Here is a 20497-nt window from a genome sequence, read left to right as displayed (position 1 = left end):
TGATATTCATGACCTCACGGTGCCTGACACTACCAACACAAGACCTTCATAATAGGAGAAATCAATAATGACGTGATAATAGAAGAAATAATAATTAGAAAGAAGAGAGATTCAATGGTGGATGGGTTTTGAGGGGGACAATAGGAGTGGTGGGAGGGAATTATGGTTTATTCTTTTTCACTTATGAAAGCTTTCAATAAAAAGTTTAAAAAATTAGAGCTAGATATGATAACTCACATCTGTAATCCCAGATTTGTGAAGCTGAAGCAGGAGGGCTATTACAAAATCAAGGCCAGCCTGGAAAAGAAGGTACAATCTTATCTTAAGAACTAATCAGGGCTGGAGTGATGGCTTAGAGGTTAAGGCTCTTGCCTGCAAAGCGAAAGGACTTTGGTTCAATTCCTTAGGACAGAAGTTCAATTCACAGGACCTACATAAGCCAGATGCACAAGGTAGCATGTCTCTATAGATCATGTACAGTGGCTAGAGTCCCTGGCACACCCATTCTCTCTTTCAAATATATATATATATATATATATATATATATATATATATATATATATATATATATATATATATATATAATTTGTAAAAACCTAAACAAATAAAATACAAATATCAAAGAAGAAACATTTAACTTTTGTTCTTGTTGTAACACAAAGAATAGCATTGATGGTCCTTACAAAAATACTGAACTATAGCCGAAAGCATATTTTTCAACTTTTTGGAATGTATTATATTGAATGTAAATTTATGTATACTGTGATAAAACTGTATAATCCTAAATGCAGCTTATATAATGAATATTAAAATATATATTAAAGTCAAAATGCTAAGGAAATAATGTTCACATTCTTTTAATAATAGCATTTCATTATTTGATTTGTTGTAAAAGTAAGGCTTTATAGTCTTTGTGTAATGAGTTTCATAAACAATATATGCATACACGTAACTCACAATCACCACTGGAGCAGTCTATTTAGTGTTATAAATGCTGACAGGATACTTTCAACTTCTCTTGGCATATTATGAAAACTTACTAAAAAGCATAAGTTAGTCTTTTTTGCAGGGGGGAAGATTCTGAGGTCCGGTCTCACTCTAACCCAGGCAGCCATGGAACTAATTCTGTATTCCAGACTGGCCTTGAACTCAGCAGTCCTACCTCTTCCTCCCCAAAGTGTTAGGATTAAAGGAGTTCACAACCATGACAGAGTATTTTTTAAAAATTTTAAAACATTTTTATTTATTTTCAATGAGAAAGTGAGAGACTGAGATTGAATAGGTATGCAAGAACATCTTGCTGCTGCAAACTCAAATGCATGTGCCACTTTGTACATCTGGCTTTGTCTGGGTACTAGGGAATTTCTTTGCAATAAAAAAAAAAACTTTAACTTCTGAGCCACCTCCCCAGGCCCCCATACGTGAGTCTTAAAAGTCAGTCAGATTAACTAAAACTCAACCAAGAAAAAGTTCACAGGCAATGGCACAACAAAGTATGAGAAGATACTCCTATTACAATTATTCTACTGCTGTCTCTGCTCTTATTGATAAATTGCCTCCCCTAACTTTTAATGAACATTAACTGTATTTCTTATAGCTGGTTAAGTATCTCAAGTAAATGATATTATTTCATCCTTATAAGGTCTCTATGGACAAGATATTCCTACTTTAATTTTATAGTTGGGACATTTGATTTCCCAAAACTTATAGGTGGCAGAGGCAGAATATAAAATCCAGGTCTAATTTCAAACCTCATATTCTTTAAAAGACCTCCTTAGATGGGCTTGGAATTTTGGGCTCAAGAGTAGAACACTGCCTAGCTTGTACAAGGCTATGCATTTGATCCTCAGCACAGATATATTAAACATATACATATATACATACATACATACATATAAAACACTTCAAAACTTACGTTCCTTTCATAACTAAAAAATAAAAGTCTCACAAATATATATTAAGATGTTACATGTAGTTATATTTAAATCATATGTATGTATATATGCATACATATAGATAGATAGGTAGATTTTGAACCCATTCAAAAAGAATAGTGCCCCGATTTTTGACCTATGTTCCTCTGATCAGTCTCCATATTCTCACCTTTAATCCTAAATGAGTAAATTGTTGTGTTTAAGATAAAGCTTCACACTGTGTTGCTGACTAGACTGGAACTCACTATATAGTCCAACCTGGCCTTGAACTCTTCCTCTTAAGTGCTGACAGCGTAGGCCTAAGCCACCATGCTAGCAGTACAAAGCTAACTTTTTCCACCAACATTTCTCACCCATACTGACTATACTGAGATGTACAAATAGGGAAGTACAAATAGGCACTATATTTTGAGAAAATTAAGGAGCAGTGTTCAAGTATATTTGACTTCACATGGAGATAGATTAACACTATGTTTGTAAGATATTATTCACAGGACTCACTGTAAGTCTAAGGAGGGAAAAATAATTCTTGCTTCTGGCTTAAGTAATGTGGGCAAATCTTTATATTTTTCACTCAATTAGAGCAAAGAAGATAAAGACAGGTATACGTTCTAAGTGTACTCTGTGTATGTTTGTAAAAGGAATAATTAGTTTGTTTACATACAAGTTGATTTTAAAATTCATGAAAGGCATTAGCTTTTAATGTAGGCAGTGAGATTTTTGAGGATACAGTTCAGGTGAAATATTTAGCCTAGAAGTCAAAATTAGAATAAGTCTTTACATAAATGGCACTAAAAGTTAGGAAAACAATAAAAATGGTACAATTTTTCATTAAGATGGATACATTCTATAGAAGTTATATACAACATGGTGAACCATAGGTAATAATCAATCATTACTTGTAATTTTTTTGCGAGTAGGTTTTATGTGCTGTTGCCTCATGAAATTGGCTAAGTAAGTTGATAAGAATGCTAATAAAACTAATCATTGCACATGGTACAACCTATATCAAAATATCATACTGTATACTTTAAATATATACAATTTCTCTTTGTTAAAGATCAGAGTCAGGTGTGGTGGTACCTCTAATACAAGTACTTGGGAGGCTGAAGCAAAAGAATCTTAAATTTTAGGCCAGCTATCCCTCCAAAAATTCAGTTCTGAAACTGTAGGAATCTATCTAAGAAGAAAAAGTATAAGAAGAGTTAATTAGTGAGAACAAATGATTTATGTATGGCTAATTTAGACAGCAGTCAGGCAGATAGACAAGGAAGAGCCAATGGAAAGTGGGCAGAGAGGCAGGAGCAAACTACAGTCTGCTATCATAGAAAGACATGAAATGTTTTATAAAGAAGCATGTACTTAATAGTATGGTATATACAAAAAACTGGACAAATGGTTCATCACATAAAACATTAAAATAGTCTTCTATAATTGTGTATAGGAGAAATTTAAATTTATGAACTTAAGTCACTTTACTGAAGGCTTTAAAAAATTATTATCTTTGAAATAATTCATGCTCCATATATATATATGTATGTATGTATGTATGTATGTATGTATGTCAAATTATGTTTTAACATGGATTCTTTCAAAAAAAATTGACTGTGCCTTAACTGGTATTTAGATTATAAATGTATCATGAAACTTTGCTTTATTATAAAATTGGTTATAAGTTAAGAAGTGTAGCATTTGATATATAATAATATCAATAATTATATGTCAAAATGTCATGATATTTTAATATGTTGTATTAACAAAAAACTTACAAAACTGTATTCCTATCAAGAACATACAAAAATAAAGTTATAGCTAGTTAAAATAAGTCAGCATCATAAAGGTACATTTTTTCCTTCTGATTACCAGGGATTTGGCACTTTTTAATACCTTCAAAATTTATGATTATAATTCCATGATTTTTATTTAATTACTAATACTACAAACCAAGTAAGATGCATATTGTATGACTCAATTGGATTGTATAGCAATATACCAATTTTTTATATGTTAATTTATCTCAAAACATGTTAGAGAAGCAGCTCAGTGAATCTTTTTTTGTTGTTTTAAAAGTTACTTCTTGGGCTGGAGAGATGGCTTAGTGGTTAAGCGCTTGTCTGTGAAGCCTAAGGACCCCGGTTCGAGGCTCGGTTCCCCAGGTCCCACGTTAGCCAGATGCACAAGGGGGCGCACGCATCTGGAGTTCGTTTGTAGAGGCTGGTAGCCCTGGCGCGCCCATTCTCTCTCTCCCTCTATCTGTCTTTCTCTCTGTGTCTGTCACTCTCAAATAAATAAATAAATAAAATTAAAAAAAAATAAAAATAAAAGTTACTTCTATTTACAAGCACCATTTCTTCTAGACAATGGGCATAATTAACATAAGAGTATACTGTCAGCAATTAATTACATGTAAGACTTGTTTAATGGATTTGGCTGATTCTACACTTAATTTCATAACAATTCATAACATATGTCACTGATGGTTTCTTGACTAAATGAAAAGGGATCCCACTAAAACAAGGGGGTTTGTGACAAAAAAGGAAGAGCTATAGCAATATCTTAAGTATGTAGAATAGAGAATCTTCATTCATTAAATGCATGATCAAATGACAAGGTACTAGGTTGGTGGGGAAAATGGGCAAGAAAATCCATAGATAGAGAAAGATACAAGCCAAGGCCAAACCCCAGAAATGCTGGTATTTCAGCTACTAGGGAAAGGGAAGAGGAGAATTTAAATGCTTACTTTAAAAAGTAGGTGTGAGGGCTAGGGAGAATACTCAGTGGTTAATGCACTTGCTTACAGAACCAGCTGTCTCATTTTTAACTCCCCAGTATCCATGTAAAGGTAGATATACAAAGCGGTAGATGCATGTGGTAAGAGGCCCTGATGTGCCTAGTTTCAATTTCTCCCCCTCCCTCTGCTCACAACTAACTAAATAGTCTGAAATTTATTAGTGCTTTAAACAACAGCTTCTTAAACAGTGGGTTGCAACTTCATACAAAGTTGTATAACTGAATATGGGTATAGGGAAAAATTTGGGAACAATAAAATGTTTCTGAATGTTTATGACCAAAATTTAATTCAAAATAAAATATGTGATTAATTTGAGGTGCTTTGGAAAGTGTCTGTCCATGTTGCATTGCAAGATTTTGCATAGCCTTGTGTCTGTACATACAGCCTTTATACTTTTTACATCATCAGTCCACACAATATCAGCTGATAAAACACTTAAGCTCACATTAGAAATTACTGCATATTGCTTTTTGCCTCTCAATTCCTGACTGACTGGTCCCTGGGTCCCAAACTCTGGGATCTCCTACACTGGAAGGTGACCCCGGAGTGAGTAGACCAGAGCTCCCAAACACCCACTGAATCCTAGAAGGACAAACACTTGCTTCCTCCTTAATAAAACAAGACTTTTACCCTGAGATGGGTAGAACAAAATGAAAAAAAAAAGTCAGAAGACAGAGATCAACTCCAAGGCTGCTAGACCCATAATGGAAGCCTCCAATGAAAACAGAAAACAAGAGAAATTGAATCCCAAAATGAAAAGATATGTGATCTTGACCAGGCCAATAGCTGAACTAGAAATAAATCATCAAAAAACCAACAATCCCCTAAATGAAATTGAGCATAATTGTCTCTGAGAGCACACAACTTTTGTCAGTTGGCTTAACATAATATAAATAAATAAATAGATAAATAAATTAAGGTGAATCAACAAGTGCAGGAGCTCCATAACCTACTTATTATGTTTAATGAAAAAAGAAAGCATAAAATGAACTTGGAAAAATCATCAGGGCATATTTCAAAGCCTCTAGTCCACAAAATTTGTCAATCTGGAAGAAATGGATGAATTTCTAGACACATATCACCTACCAAAACTAAACTCAGAGCAGATTAATATCCTAAACAAAACTACCATATCCATCAAGATTAAAAAGGTAATAAAAAATTTCCCCCAAAAGAAAAGTCTGGCACCAGATGGCTTCTCAGCCAATTTCTTTCAAACATTCACTGTAAAACTGAAACTAATTTTTCTCAAAATGTTTCTCATAATTGGAGAACAGGGAAAGTTTCCCAACACCTCACCCTAATACCAAACCCAGATAGACATATAAGAAGATAAGGAAACTATAAGCCTATTACCCTGATGAACAAAAATCCTGAACAAAAACCTTCCAAACTGAATTCAACAACACATCAAAATTGTTATCCACCTTGATCAAGCAGGATTCATCCCAGGGATGCAGGGAAGTTTCAACATACGGAAATTGGTCAACATAATATACTACAGAAATAAACTTAACAAGAAACACATGATAATCCCAATTGATGAAGAGAAGGCCTACAACAAAATAAAGCATCACTTCATGATCAAAAAACTAGAGTGCATAGCCATAAAGGGTTTATATATTAACATAATAAAGGCAATATATAAAGCACTCCCAAACCCAAATAATAATGGGGAAAGACTCAAGGAGTTCTCATTGAGATTAGGAACAATACAAGGGTGCCCACTCTCACCACTGCTCTTCAACAAAGTACTAGAACTCTTAGCCCGAGAAATATGATAGAAGAAAGAAATAAAAGTGATACAAAATGGAAAGGAAGAAGTCAAATTAGCCCTATTTGTAGATGACATGATCCTATACATAAGTGTGTCAAAAATCTCCACCTCAAAACTTTTAAAGGTGATTAATTACTTCAGCAAAGTGGTGGAATACAAAATCAATACACAAAAAACAGTAGCCTTTCTATATGCAAAGGGAAAATATACAGAGAAAGAAATTAGCAAGGCTGTCCCATTTTCTATACACACACACACACACACAAAAAAAAAAAAAAAACCTTGGCATAACACTAACAAGGTATGTGAAAGATCTATATAATGAAAACATAAGAAAAACTCAACAAAGAAATTGAGGAGGACTTGAGAAGATGGAAAGACCTCCCATGCTCTTCGATAGGTAAAATTAATATTGTGAAAATGGCAATTGTACCAAAAGTTATATACAGATTTAATGCAATATCAATAAAAATTCCAGCATCATTCTTCACAAAGATAGAAAAAATTATCTCAAAATTCATATGGAATGGCAGCAGGCCTTGGATATGCAAACATATCTTTAGCAAAAGAAACACCTCTGGAGGTATCACCATACTCAATCTAAAGCTATAATACAAAGCCATAGTAACAAAAACAGCATGGTTCTGGCATAATAGTCCAGTGGAACAGAACTGAAGACCCAGACCTTAAGTCAAGTAACTATAGCTACTTGATCTTTGACAAAGGTATCAATAACATAGACTGGAGAAAAGACAACATCTTCAACAAATGGAGTTGGAAAAATTGAGTAACCATATGTAGAAAAATGAAACTAGACCCACTCATCACACTCTGAAAAAAAAAAAAAAACAACTCTAAGTGGATTACAGACCTTAATATAAGACCTGAAACTCTTAAACTACTGGAATAAAAAAAAAAAAAAAAAAGAGGAATGCTCCATTATATAAGGATGGGGGAAAACTTCCTGAATAATACTCCAGTAGCCCAGGAAATTAAACAATCACTCAACCAATGAGATCTCATGAATCCTAAAAGCTTTTGCACAGACAAACATACCATAAGTAGAGCCAATAGATGACCCATAAAATGGGAGAAATTTTTTTTTCAGCTATACTACTGACAGAGAACTAATATGTAGAACTTACAAAGAACTCAAAAATCAAACAACACATTCAATAAATTGGGGCAGAGAACTAAATAGGGAGTTCTCAAGAGGAATAAGTACATATGGCTAACACACACTTAAGAAAACATTCAACATCCCTAACCATCTCGGAAATGCAAATTAAACCAACCATGGGATTCAACCTTACTCCAGAAAAGATGATAGTCATTAAAAACTCAAACAAAAAAAAAATTTGCAAGGATGAGGGGAAAGAGGAACCCTAATTCATTGTTGGTGAGAATGCAAACTTGTACAACCACTATGGAAATCAATATGGAGATTCCTGAAAAAGATGAATATAGAACTGCCAAAAGACCCAGTTATTCCCATACTGGGCATTTACCCTGAACACTCCATGCTTCACTACAGAGATATTGGCTCAACCATGTTTATAGCTATTCAATTAATAGTAGCTATGATATGGAACCAACCTAGGTGCTCATCTTTGGATGAACAGATACCAAAGCTATGGCACATTTACACAATGGAATACTCAGCAATAAGAAAAAATGGTACATTGAAATTCATAGGAAAATGGATGGACTTAGTACAGATCATATTCAGTAAACATACACAATCACAGAAAGAGAAATGACACAAGTTCTCACTCATCTGCAGTTCCTAACCTGAATCAGATTGAGATTCTGGCATACATGATAGGCAAATTGAGGCACAGACAATAGGTATAGAAGGGCTTCTGGGGAGGTGAAGAGGAAATTGGGAGGAAATAAGCACAAAACTAAACCCCAAATGAACTGTTACCAGAGAAATGTTTCTCCTTAATGGTAGACTAAAAGATTTAACCCTGAACAGGAGCATAGGGAAAGCTTCTAAAAAGAAGGATCTTGGAGAGAGTGGGATGAAACTTAACTTTAAAAAATAATTCAGCTCTGTCCTGTAACTCCCATTACCAGAAATGTATTGCTAACCAAATTGAGCTGTTAATCAGAGTGACCTACGAGGTCCCCCGAAACAAGACAGGCTTCTGTCAAAGCAAGTGCTTACCTGCATAAGGTAAGACCATATTGCTAATAACACCATATGCTGCTGATACAGAACACAGAGAGACCCAGCTGGAATATAGAGGAGCCAGTCCCCAGATAGTTTGCCCATCTACCTCTGGAAAGCACTGCATAAGCTACTGGGGGAAACTGGCCAACAATGGTGTGAGAAGTAACCAGCCTGACAATATGTTTACATCAGTGTAATGGTGGGACACAGCCTTGGTGGATAACTAATGGCTTTCAGATTGGCTAAGAGATCTGCTCAGTAGAAAGGAACCCATATTTGGAAGTGGAAACCAGGTCGGATTCCTATGGAGACAAAAATTATGCTCTCTAATGTCAAGTTCCCGCTATTCTTTGGCTTAAACAGGGGCTAATTCCATCAATTTTTCCTAAATTAATAACATTTATCCTATTTAACCAAAGCTGACTTACTACCTGTGGGAGAATCTGTCTATTTCAGAAGGTAGCAAGACCAGAAGAGATAAACCATCTCTCACATTTCAGCCAAGGCCCAGTTGAAAGCACAGAAGTGGGGAGACAAGCAAGAATACCACCTCTATGGTGTGTCTGGCAATCAGTTCCAGGGTGAAGCAGACAGACACTGAGGATATTCAACACCTACCAACGCAGAAATCCAGAGGCTCCCAGGAGCTCATCACTGAAGTAGACTTAAAACACACCCAACACAGCTCAGTGAACAGTGCAGAAGAGGGAGCAGAAAGATTGTAAGAGCCACAGGTTTGGAATACCCAGCCTGCTACTCCAAAAACACATAACACGCATCCCCATGAGGAATACCATCAACCCCACTGAGGAGGGCCCCAGTGGAATGAGGGTAGGGATGAAGGAAAAGGTGGTACCAACACATGCTGTACCCATAATAAGTATGTTCTTAATTTAAAAAGAAATTAATGCATGTTATGAATTTCAGTATTCTACTTTTAGCACACCATATTTTCTTTTTACAAAAACATAAGGGTTTAATCATCAAAAACTAAGACTTCTAATATTTTCCTACTATAATTCTTCCACATAAAAGTATCAAATTAGTATACCTTCAGATTGAAATGTGATATAATGATTAATTTAAAAGTGTTGCTATTTGAGCCAGGCGTGGTGGTGCATGCCTTTAATCCCAGCACTCAGGAGGCAGAGGTAAATGGATTGCCATGAGTTAGAGGCCACCCTGAGACTACACAGTGAATTACAGGTCAACCTGGTCTACAGAGAAACCCTGCCTTGAAAAACAAAAACAAACAAACAAAAAAGTGTTGCTATTTGAATTGCTAACCTGAATTTCATAAAAATGTTAACTGAAGCCCAGTGTGGTGGTGCACGCCTTTAATCCCAGCACTTGAAAGGCAGAGGTAGGAGGATCACCATTAGTTCAAAGCCAGCCTGATCCTATATAGTGAATTTCAGGTCAGTCTAGGGTAGAGCAAAACTCTACCACAAAAAAAAAAGAAAAAAAGAAAAGAAAAAGAAAAAGAAAAAAAGAAAAGAAAAGAAAAATGTTAATTGAATTTTGATGTGGGACTGTAGCAGAATTGTCAACAATTTTTGAATTGTTCTCAGTGTATTTCTGCCTTTTTGCACTATATGATTGCAAAATGGTGTTCGCAGCATTGACGAATCAACTCTGAGAAAAGCTGAGACTGTCCTGAAGTATCAAATACTTAGCTCGGATTTAATTCTTTAGGCAAAAATAAATAAGCACATTTACTTTATTAGTCAGCAGTTTGCTTTAAAATGTAATAAATGGTAAAATCACATGTGCACCAAAGAAATTTATGAATAAATTACTTTATGCTTCATTGTCAGTAAATTATTTATTTGCAAACTTATTTTATATATCTAAACAGCCAGGGTCATGGAAAAATTTCTCAGGTAAAAAGAAATCATGAGTGGAAAATGTTTAAGATGTTTGCTTCAGACATTTGTCCTTGTGTCGATGTTAGATAGCAATCAAATGTTAAAATATTAAAAATGTTCATGTGATATATATCATTATACTTCTACTAATAATTAATTTCTTGTTTCTTTTTCGAGGTAGGGTCTATCCCAGGATGACATGGAATTCATTGTAGTTCCAGGCTGGCCTCAAACTCACAGCAATCCTCCTATGTCTGCCTCCAAAATGATGAGATTAAAGGTGTGTGCCACTATACCCAAATTTTATAATTAATTTTAATAATACATTTTAACTATAAAACAAAATATACTGGATTAAGTGATCATTATAATGAATTTCAGGGACTAGAGAGATGGCTCAGTGATTAAAGGCACTTGCCTACAAAGCCTGCCTGTCCAGGGTCAATTCCTCAGCCACCTAAATAAAGTCAGACAAGTGCTTGTCTTCAATAGCAAGAGCCAATGACATGCCCATGCATACATGAATACCCACACATATACACAAACACACATGCATGCATGTATGCATGCACACACATACACACAGTACACAAATAATATAAAACAAAATTCAGCCTATGAACTCAAACTATATGGAAAGCAGAGATAATTCCACAAAATCAATGAAGATGTAGAGCAGTTATGCAGCCTTACTTGTCCAGAAAGAAGTGACTAAAGAAATACACAGATTCACTTCCCATGAGATTAAGCAAGCAGTGAAAACACTGTAACTATATGTGACAGATACTAATTTTTTACAGTAAATATGTTTCATGGCCCTATAAATAAACTGGAAAATACTAAGCCTTTCTCCTGAGATAAATATGAGATTAAATTTCTTCTAATTTCTGGTTATAACATTTATTACAAAGACTATTTCTGTTTTAAGGTATCTTCATGTATATATTGTCTTTTCATTAACACTGAGCTTACAGCCAACAGCATTATAAACCCATGGCTGAATGAAGATTAGTTAATACACATATTTCTTCTGTAAGATTCCTCACAGTCATTAGCTTAGAAACACTAGACACCATTTCAGCAATGTGTTTGGGAGCCATTTCAACATTGAAATTGCCCCAAATGGCATAAAGCTTGAGAAATTTGGTACCTATAGTGTGGGTTCCAGGATTTTTGCTCCAGGGGGTAGCCAGTGACCTCCCCCCCAAGGCATCCAGGCAACCGAGGGTGGGTGATTGTATGACAGGAGAAACACTCTCGGGAAAAAGTTGAATCTCTCAGTTTATTGTCAGTGAAATAGATTTATAAGCATCTGAGGGTAGAAGAAAGGGTCCTAAGGCGATTGGACGTACCAAGTTTGTTTCTGATACCGAATTAGCATACAGGGACATTCATTCTAGCACTTAGACAATGGCAGCGGAGGTCAAGTGATCTAGGGTCCCAGGAGGATGGGCTGTGTGACTGCTGATATGGAGTTTCCTAGGCAACTGGCCAAAGGTTACAGGGCTATGGGCAGAGCCTAAGTTCAGGTGTGACAGGCTTAGAGAGGAAGTGGCCTCCTGTAGCCTGGGGGTCCATAGCCATGCCTTGGAAGCTCAGGCCCCACTCCTGAAGGCTCCAGCTTGTGCCTGGCAGTGCCTGACACTACAGCATAAATTTGCTTGATCTCATTTACTAAAGTTGAAAATTGTGTAACTTGGTTTGTTTAAATTGCTCCACATGTTGTCAAAAGAATACTTTTAAAATACCTTAAAATTTGGGGGCTAAAATTAGATTTTAGTGAGAAGACAAATTCTTAAATATGTACCCCAAGAAAATTGAGGATCTACAGTATCTTTATGTCATAATCCTAGTAACACTCAAGATATGTAGGCCATATATATATAATAACTATAACTGGAATATAGAAGGATAGTAATAGTTTTGTAGACAAGGTTTTACATACATCCTAAACCAACTTAACTGTAAATGTACAAAATGCCAACCTATCATTTAAAGTCTTATAGAGAGCACACACTATAAATGCAGCTACTTATCAGTATTTTTATTAATATAAAAGACATACTAGCCAGTCATTGTGGCTCATGCCTAAGTCACAGCACTTGGGAGACTGAGGTAGGGGGACTGCTGTTAGTTTGAATCCAGCCTGGTCTAGAGTGAGACCCTGCTTTAAAACAAACAAAAAGACATACTAGGTAAGGCTACATTTCCCATTGGTCAATTATTTCACAAATTAATTCAAAATTATAATATTAAAAAGATGTTAATTTTATAAAATGACATAGAATTTTGAATATATATGCAAACATATATGTGTCTGTATATATGTACATATACATGTATGTATATATATATGTGTGTGTGTGTGTGTGTGTATAATTACATGTTCTGACAAAATGTATTTTCTGCACTTATTTAAAAACAAAGGGGCAAATGTAACAACCACCTTCTTTTTAGGTTTTTTTGGTTTTTTAATTAATCAATTTATTTATTTGAGAGTGACAGAGAGAGAGAGAGAGATGCAGATAGAGAACGGACCCACCAGGGCTTCCAGCCACTGCAAACAAACTCTAGATGCATGCGCTTACGTATGTCCTGGGGAATCGAGCCTCGAATCATGGTCCTTAGGCTTCATAGGCAAGTGCTTAGCTGCTAAGCATTCCCTCCAGCCCAGGTGTTTTTTTTTTTTCTTTAATTTCCGTCTCGAAGTTCCTCTTTTTCTTATATGTTATATACAGAAAGTATTGACATATATGTCATATATTTATGAAAATGCCATAATGTAATCCATTATTTAGTAGGAACATTTAAAAATTAGTAAAAAAGAAAAAAAAATAGTACCACCTTAAACATTTACACACACACACACACACACACACACACACACACACATATATTTGCATCTCCAGAATAAGTCTTCATTTTCTGTCACTCATCAAATTAGTTCATATCATTCCAGTTAAAGATTACAGCATGTAACTCATACTATCCAGCTACAGATCTCAAATATTTTATACTTATATGAGTCACTATATGTAATGACTCACATGAGTAAAATACAGTATAGTATACTCAAGCTAGAGAATGTATTGCTTAAACCTAGATATACATCTTTCTCAATAAATAAAAATAGCATAACTGAGACCCAACATAGTACAAACAATTAAAATTCTGTATTTTTTCTTTATTGTATTTTTCTCTATGTAGTACATAGCTTTTTTCATTTCTTTAATACTTGGTTTGCACATTAGTTTTGTGTTGCACCTTTAGGAACTAAAGTATGCAGTCTCCATAAACTAATTCTCTTGATTTTGAAAATATTCTAATCTTTTTATAATAAATAAAGGTAAATTTCAAATATCAAAGGGATTTATAGCAAAAGTCACAAAGAGTTCATTCCTATGAAACACTAGTATATATTTATATATAATATAAATTAAAATTACAAGTTTGTAAAAGCAAGCAGCTACTACAAATGCAGAATTCAAAATTTTACCTTTTGAGTAGTGTCTTTTGTATTAAGCCATGAATAGCTTTATAAAATTGTTCATAAATTGTTATACATTTCTGTGTATAGAATCACCTTCCTTTGCTCCAGACTAGCTGCCACCAAGATTGTCCCAAACCAGACAGTCCTTGATTTTTTATACCTTTATCTCAAATATGCAGAGAAGCTGAGCTACTGTTTTATGAACTCTTTGAAAACATGTTATTCAATACAACACACCATTGTTCTCTCATATCTCATATAGCTAACAACAGTCTGAAGCATTCCTAGAAACTTCTTTAATTGCATGACTTTAAGAAAAACTCATAATTTACTAATAAAATATGTTCTATTTTTAAATTACTTTTATAGGTCATACTCTTATATCCTCTCTCCTCAGCCCCCATTCCACTATAGGCCCTCTTCACTGGGGTCATTTATATTCACTGTGAGGTCATGAGTCTCAGGCTCTCTCTGTGTGTGTGGGGGGGCATACCTAAGGGTATTCCTACCCACGCTGTGGCTTTTACAGTCTTTACTTCCTCTCTTCCTCAATGTTCCCTGACCCTCGGTATACATGTTAGGAGTCTGATTTAGTGTTCAGCTCTTTGTAGGCACTGGATTTCTGCTTTGATGAGTTTTGAGTGACCACAGTGTCTACCACTACTGTCCTATTTTCTAATTTAAGTTTAGATCAATTCAAACTTAAGTTATTTTATTTCATAATTTTTATTTAAATCACATTTAGTTAGTAATTTTGCACAGAAATTTTTACTGTTAAATTCTAGAATCAGTGATACAAACTATGAAAAGATTCTTCAACTCACAAAAGGTATATAAAAGGTATAGTAATTTAATTAAAGAGCTATTATGATATTAATACAAAAATATTATATGGAGATGTTTCATCTGAAGAAAGTTTCTCAAATAAAAACTGAACCCATAATTCAACTATATGCAGCTAGGTAAATAACTGGTTGTTATAAAATGTGTATTTTCTGATCTGTGATTTCATTTTCTTATGATTATAAACTTCAAAGTATTTTTCCTATTCCATCTTATAGAAGACAATAATTTTTCATGTTCTTTCTACATTTCCATAACTAAAATACTTCATATAGTTAAAATAATAAAATAAAACATATTTACAGTAACACCAAGATGGTATGGTGAGGTCCTTTGAGGTATTCATAGTGCAAGTGTTCCTTTTTGTTGGGGCCAAATTTTGCCCCAACCAAAGAAGCAAATGAGAAAGGCACTCTAATATATATTTAGTAGCTGTGAAAGTATAGGATCATTAATCAAGTAAATTGTAGTTATCCCATTCATAAAGATATTACAATCATAAAATTAAGAGTTTTGCTAGCATGAAATTGATTAATTTTTATTATTATTAACCCAGACATTTGAAATTAATATGAGTATTTTATGCTGTTAATTTTGTTGGAAGCACATTTATGTTCAGTTATAGTTATCAAAACTTTATAATATATATATATATATATATATTTTTTTTATTTATTTATTTTTTTGGTTTTTCGAGGTAGGGTCTCACTCTGGATCAGGCTGAACTGGAATTCACTATGTAGTCTCAGGGTGGCCTTGAACTCTTGGCGATCCTCCTACCTCTGCCTCCCGAGTGCTGGGATTAAAGGCATACGCCGCCACGCCCGGCAATATATTATATTTAAATATAGACAATGTTGTCTGTTTTGAATAAGTTACTTCAGAAGAAATATGATTTAAAGATACAATTTTTGCTACTAAATATAAACTAAGAGTTCCTCACATTTCATTATTTATCACTTCTAGATTTCTTAAACTTTTGCATATATCTCTCAATTATAAAAACAAAACTGCAGGGCTGGAGAGATGGCTTAGTGGTTAAGCGCTTGCCTGTGAAGCCTAAGGACCCCGGTTCGAGGCTCGGTTCCCCAGGTCCCACGTTAGCCAGATGCACAAGGGGGCGCACGCGTCTGGAGTTTGTTTGCAGAGGCTGGAAGCCCTGGCGCGCCCATTCTCTCTCTCTCCCTCTATCTGTCTTTCTCTCTGTGTCTGTCACTCTCAAATAAATAAAATTTAAAAAAAATTAAAAAAAAAACAAAACTGCATATGGAAACAGCGCTCTAAATGAGATAGATCTAACTTTAAAATTTTTGTTTATTTTTATTTATTTATTTGAGAGTGACAGACAGACAAAGAAAGAGGCGGGGGGGGGGATGAATGGGCACGCCAGCACCTCCAGCCGCTGCAAATGAACTCCAGATGTATGTGCCACCTTGTGCATCTGGCTGTGGGCCCTAAGGAATCAAGCCTCGAACTGGGGTCCTTAGGCTTCACAGGCAAGTGCCTAACTGCTAACCCATCTCTCCAGCCCCAGATCTATCTTTTGATAGCCTGAATTAAAACATGATAATGCCTTACTAATATTATAAGTTGCTAAGGCTCACTTACTGACAAGAAATAGTTTCAGGCATTGAAAGTCATTTAAGACATAAAATGATTTGATCCTAAAGACATGCTTAAACAACACTGAGAAATCAAGCTGGAATTGAGATGGAAGCCAGCTCCATGTTGGCTAACTTTCATAATGCTGGAAAGTACTGTCACCTGCTGGGGATAAAAGTAACCACTTAAAGCCAGATGTACAAGGTGTCACATGCATCTAGAACTCGTTTGCTGTGGCTGGAGGCCCTGTTATACAAATTCTCTCTTTCTATCTCCCTCTTTCTCTCTCTCAAATAAATAAATAAATATTTTTTAAAGTCACCAGTAATATCAATAAGCAGTAGATGCTCAAACTACAAAAACTACCATCTAGACAAATGAACCCACCAGTACAATAATGGTATATAAGTTATGGGGGTTATAAACTGTTCTCTGATTGGAAATTAGACACATTCAGGGGGAGGGAATTTGTGGCTAATACTGAGAACCAAGTCAAAAGCCTATGGCTTAGAAGGTCATAGACTATAGAGAGAAGCTTCTGCTTTAGTTTTTAGTTCTTTGAATAAACTGAGAGGTTATGTCCACCACGTATTCTAAATGTGTGTTTATCTCCTTTGGTCAATGCTGCCTCTATTTTGGTCAAAGAACTTGCCTTTTACAGATGGTGGTGAATTCTGGAGTAACCCAAGACCATTAGAATGATGAGAAGAGAAAGTCATGTGACTTGCACCAAGCAAGTTATCTCTATCACATTCACCAGGGTCCAGAAAACATTACAGAACAAATGCCTGATTAAATTAGAGTGCTACTGTTAAGTCTAGCTAGAGAAGCTTATCCAGGGAGATGGTAGCAAACACTGAGGAGACTCAACACTTACCAAAGCAGATAATCAGAGACTGCTGAGAGCACAACACTAAAAAATATTAATAATAACATGCCACCCAAGGCTCATGGAATATTGCAGAAAAGGAGACATAAACAATATAAGAAAAAATGATATAAAAAAAGAAAGAAAGCTGGGCATGGTGGCACATGTCTTTAATCCCAGCACTCAGGAGGATCACTGTGAGTTCGAGGTCACCCTGAGACTTCATAGTTAATTCCAGGTCAGCCTGAGCCACAGCCAGACCCTACCTTAAAACACCAAAAAAAAAAAAAAAAGAAAAGAAAAAGAAAACAAAGAAAAGAAAAGAAAAACAATGTGGAATGCAGAGATGGCTTAGCTTAGCAGCTAAGGAGCTTGCCTGATAAGTTTAAGGATGCAGGTTCAATTCTCCAATGATCGCATAAGCCCATACACAGGGTAGCGCATATGTCTGGTGTGTTCGTTTGCAGTGGCTAGAATTTTAAGAAAAATAGGGTGGGATGTTTTACTTTGTGATATTATCCCTCCCAATGGAACTGGCTGCTGTATTCATAACCCCATTGTAATTATGAATACTTCAACTGAATAGGGCTCAGCATGGAATACAGGCAGGGGAGATGGGACATAAAAGGACAACCAGTGAGAATACAACCAATGTACAATATGTTCATATTTTAAAATTACAAATAATATTTATTATTATGTATTATGTATTATTATGTAACTAATAGAAAAGGCACAAAATTAATGTTAATGATTTATGGAACAACTATAGTTGCATTCTAGGGGATACCACACATTAGCTTTAGTTTATTTTGTGCAATTGAGTTTTTAAAGTACCCCAAGGGCTGAGGAGATGGCTCAGTGTTTACAGATGCTTGTTTCAAAGTCTGATGACCTGGATTCAATTCCCCAGTGCTCATGTAAAGCCAGATGTACAAAATGGCATATAAATCTAGAATTCATTTGTAGAGACCCAGGCATGACCATTCTCATTCTTTTACCCTCTCTCTCTGTATCTTTCTATTTGTGAATAAATAAAAATCCCATAAAATAAAATAAATTTACCTCAAATTTATACTGAAAATAACTATAAGAATTAACCAAGAAAGAAAATTAAATACTCAAGAAAGTAAAAAGAATCGTGATAAGAGAAGTAACAGAAATCATAATGTATAATATCCTTGTGATGTAAATGCCTGTAACTTTTCTGTGCAAAGTTGAATGGTTTATTAAAACCCTCTTAGAACCACAAAAATCTCACAGAATACCGAGAGAATATGCTAATAAAAAATGAATACCTACTCTTAGTCACTAAAGATCTTAGGAACAAAATCAAATAGTCTTCTCATATCCATTCACTTTACACTTTTTGATTCAACCTTTATCTGTTCTTTTCATATATATTAATCAATCTACCACATCAAAGCCTTTGTGACAGCCATTTTAGCTTGCTTTTTTCTAATTCTCTTTAGACGTGAGTTGTTTCTTGTAGAATTATAAACACAAATGTCCATCTTTTGTAAGTACTAAGGTCTTATGCTTTTAATGATTTACTTGCACGTGTATGAGTGTGTTTGTATGTATGTATGAGCACACCTGGATCTCTTCCCACTATAGATGAATACCCGCCTGACTTTACATGAATTGCACAGGACTTGAACCTAGGCCAGCAGGCTTGGCAGTCTGCACGCAAGTGCATTTAACCACCAAACTATCTCCCTAGACCCACCATGTTTTTCAATTAGTACTTTTTTCTCCTCACTCTTTCAAGCATCATTGTCAACGATCACGAACTCTTAGATTTTTGGCAACAGAGACCATTGCTATTGCTAATACTCAGGTCTTCTAGTTTGACCACTGTAATATTATGTTATAATCACATTTAATCTTCACAACAAACCTATCAAATAGCTATTATTCATGTTTTCAAAGATGATTAATATTAAAGATGAGTAAGTATTAAGAACAGATATTTAAACCTAGGTCTGAATGACACCCAATACTCAGTTCTTTTCATGGCCTCTATAGTACATATAAAAAGGTCAGGTGACTTCAAAATCTCTTTCAAGGATTCTCATTTTACCAACCTTGGTATGCTAGTTCAAAAGTCAGGAATGGTACAATTGCTTAGTTATTGCTATGATAAAGTCTGTAAGAGAATAGTCTTAAAATATTTCTGTTGCTATTGTTGTCAGTCTTGCTGGTTTACTACAGCATCCATGATACATGATTCTAAAGTGATATTCAGTAGTTCTTAACTGGGAGTGATTTTGTCCTTTGCAGAATGTTTGGTATTATCTGAAGACCTATTTGGTTATCCTAAATTGGAGAGGCTATTATTTACTTGCTTGCACAGGCTGAGGTCTAAGAAGGTATGAAATATCCTACACAGGAAATTACAACACAATTTGAGAAACTTTGATAAAGAAGTAAAATTTGTGAATAAAAAGAAAGAAAAATGATATCCAAAACCACAGATTGTGTATAACAACGCAGATAACTCAAAGTTTTGGAGAGCCTGGTAGGCTTTATTCTAACCAATTTATTAAATGAAACTATAAAATGACATGATAATGATTTTAGAGTTCTAACTGGAGACTCCAGAACCAATTTAAGGTGAAAAGTAAATAGTATGGTGGTAAGTAGTAAATAAATTCACTGTCTGTAAGTAAATGTACAGGTTTGGTGGTCAGCAAAATGGGATATAGGCATGCAACATGTTTCTTTTTTTTTTTTGAGACAGCTATTTTTTCCATACCTTTCTTCATCTATGCTTTTGATCAAAGTGTCTTATTTTTGATTTTTCTTCCAGTTTCTTTCAAGCAGCTTCTGCATGATAAAAATTAACAATAAAGATAAAGAAAACATTTATTTAAACATCAACTCCTTCAAGCATTTATGCATGAATTAAAAAGTTTCCTAAGCCAGGCATGGTGGTGCACACCTTTAATACCAGCACTTGGGAGGCAGAGGTATGAGTATCACCTTAGTTCAAGGTTGCTCTGAGACTGCAGAATGAATTCCAGGTCAGCCTGGGCTAGAGTGACACCCTATCTCAAAAAAAAAAAAAAAGTTTCTGAATGATACAATTTCCAAAGTTAATGTGGAATCTACCTAGAATATCTCTAATAATCATAAAGCCTTTCTA

Source organism: Jaculus jaculus, chromosome X, assembly GCF_020740685.1.
Source record: "Jaculus jaculus isolate mJacJac1 chromosome X, mJacJac1.mat.Y.cur, whole genome shotgun sequence".
In the NCBI taxonomy this organism is placed as follows: Eukaryota; Metazoa; Chordata; class Mammalia; order Rodentia; family Dipodidae; genus Jaculus; species Jaculus jaculus.
The sequence above is the reverse complement of the archived record's forward strand: the minus strand, read 5'-3'. Positions refer to the sequence as shown.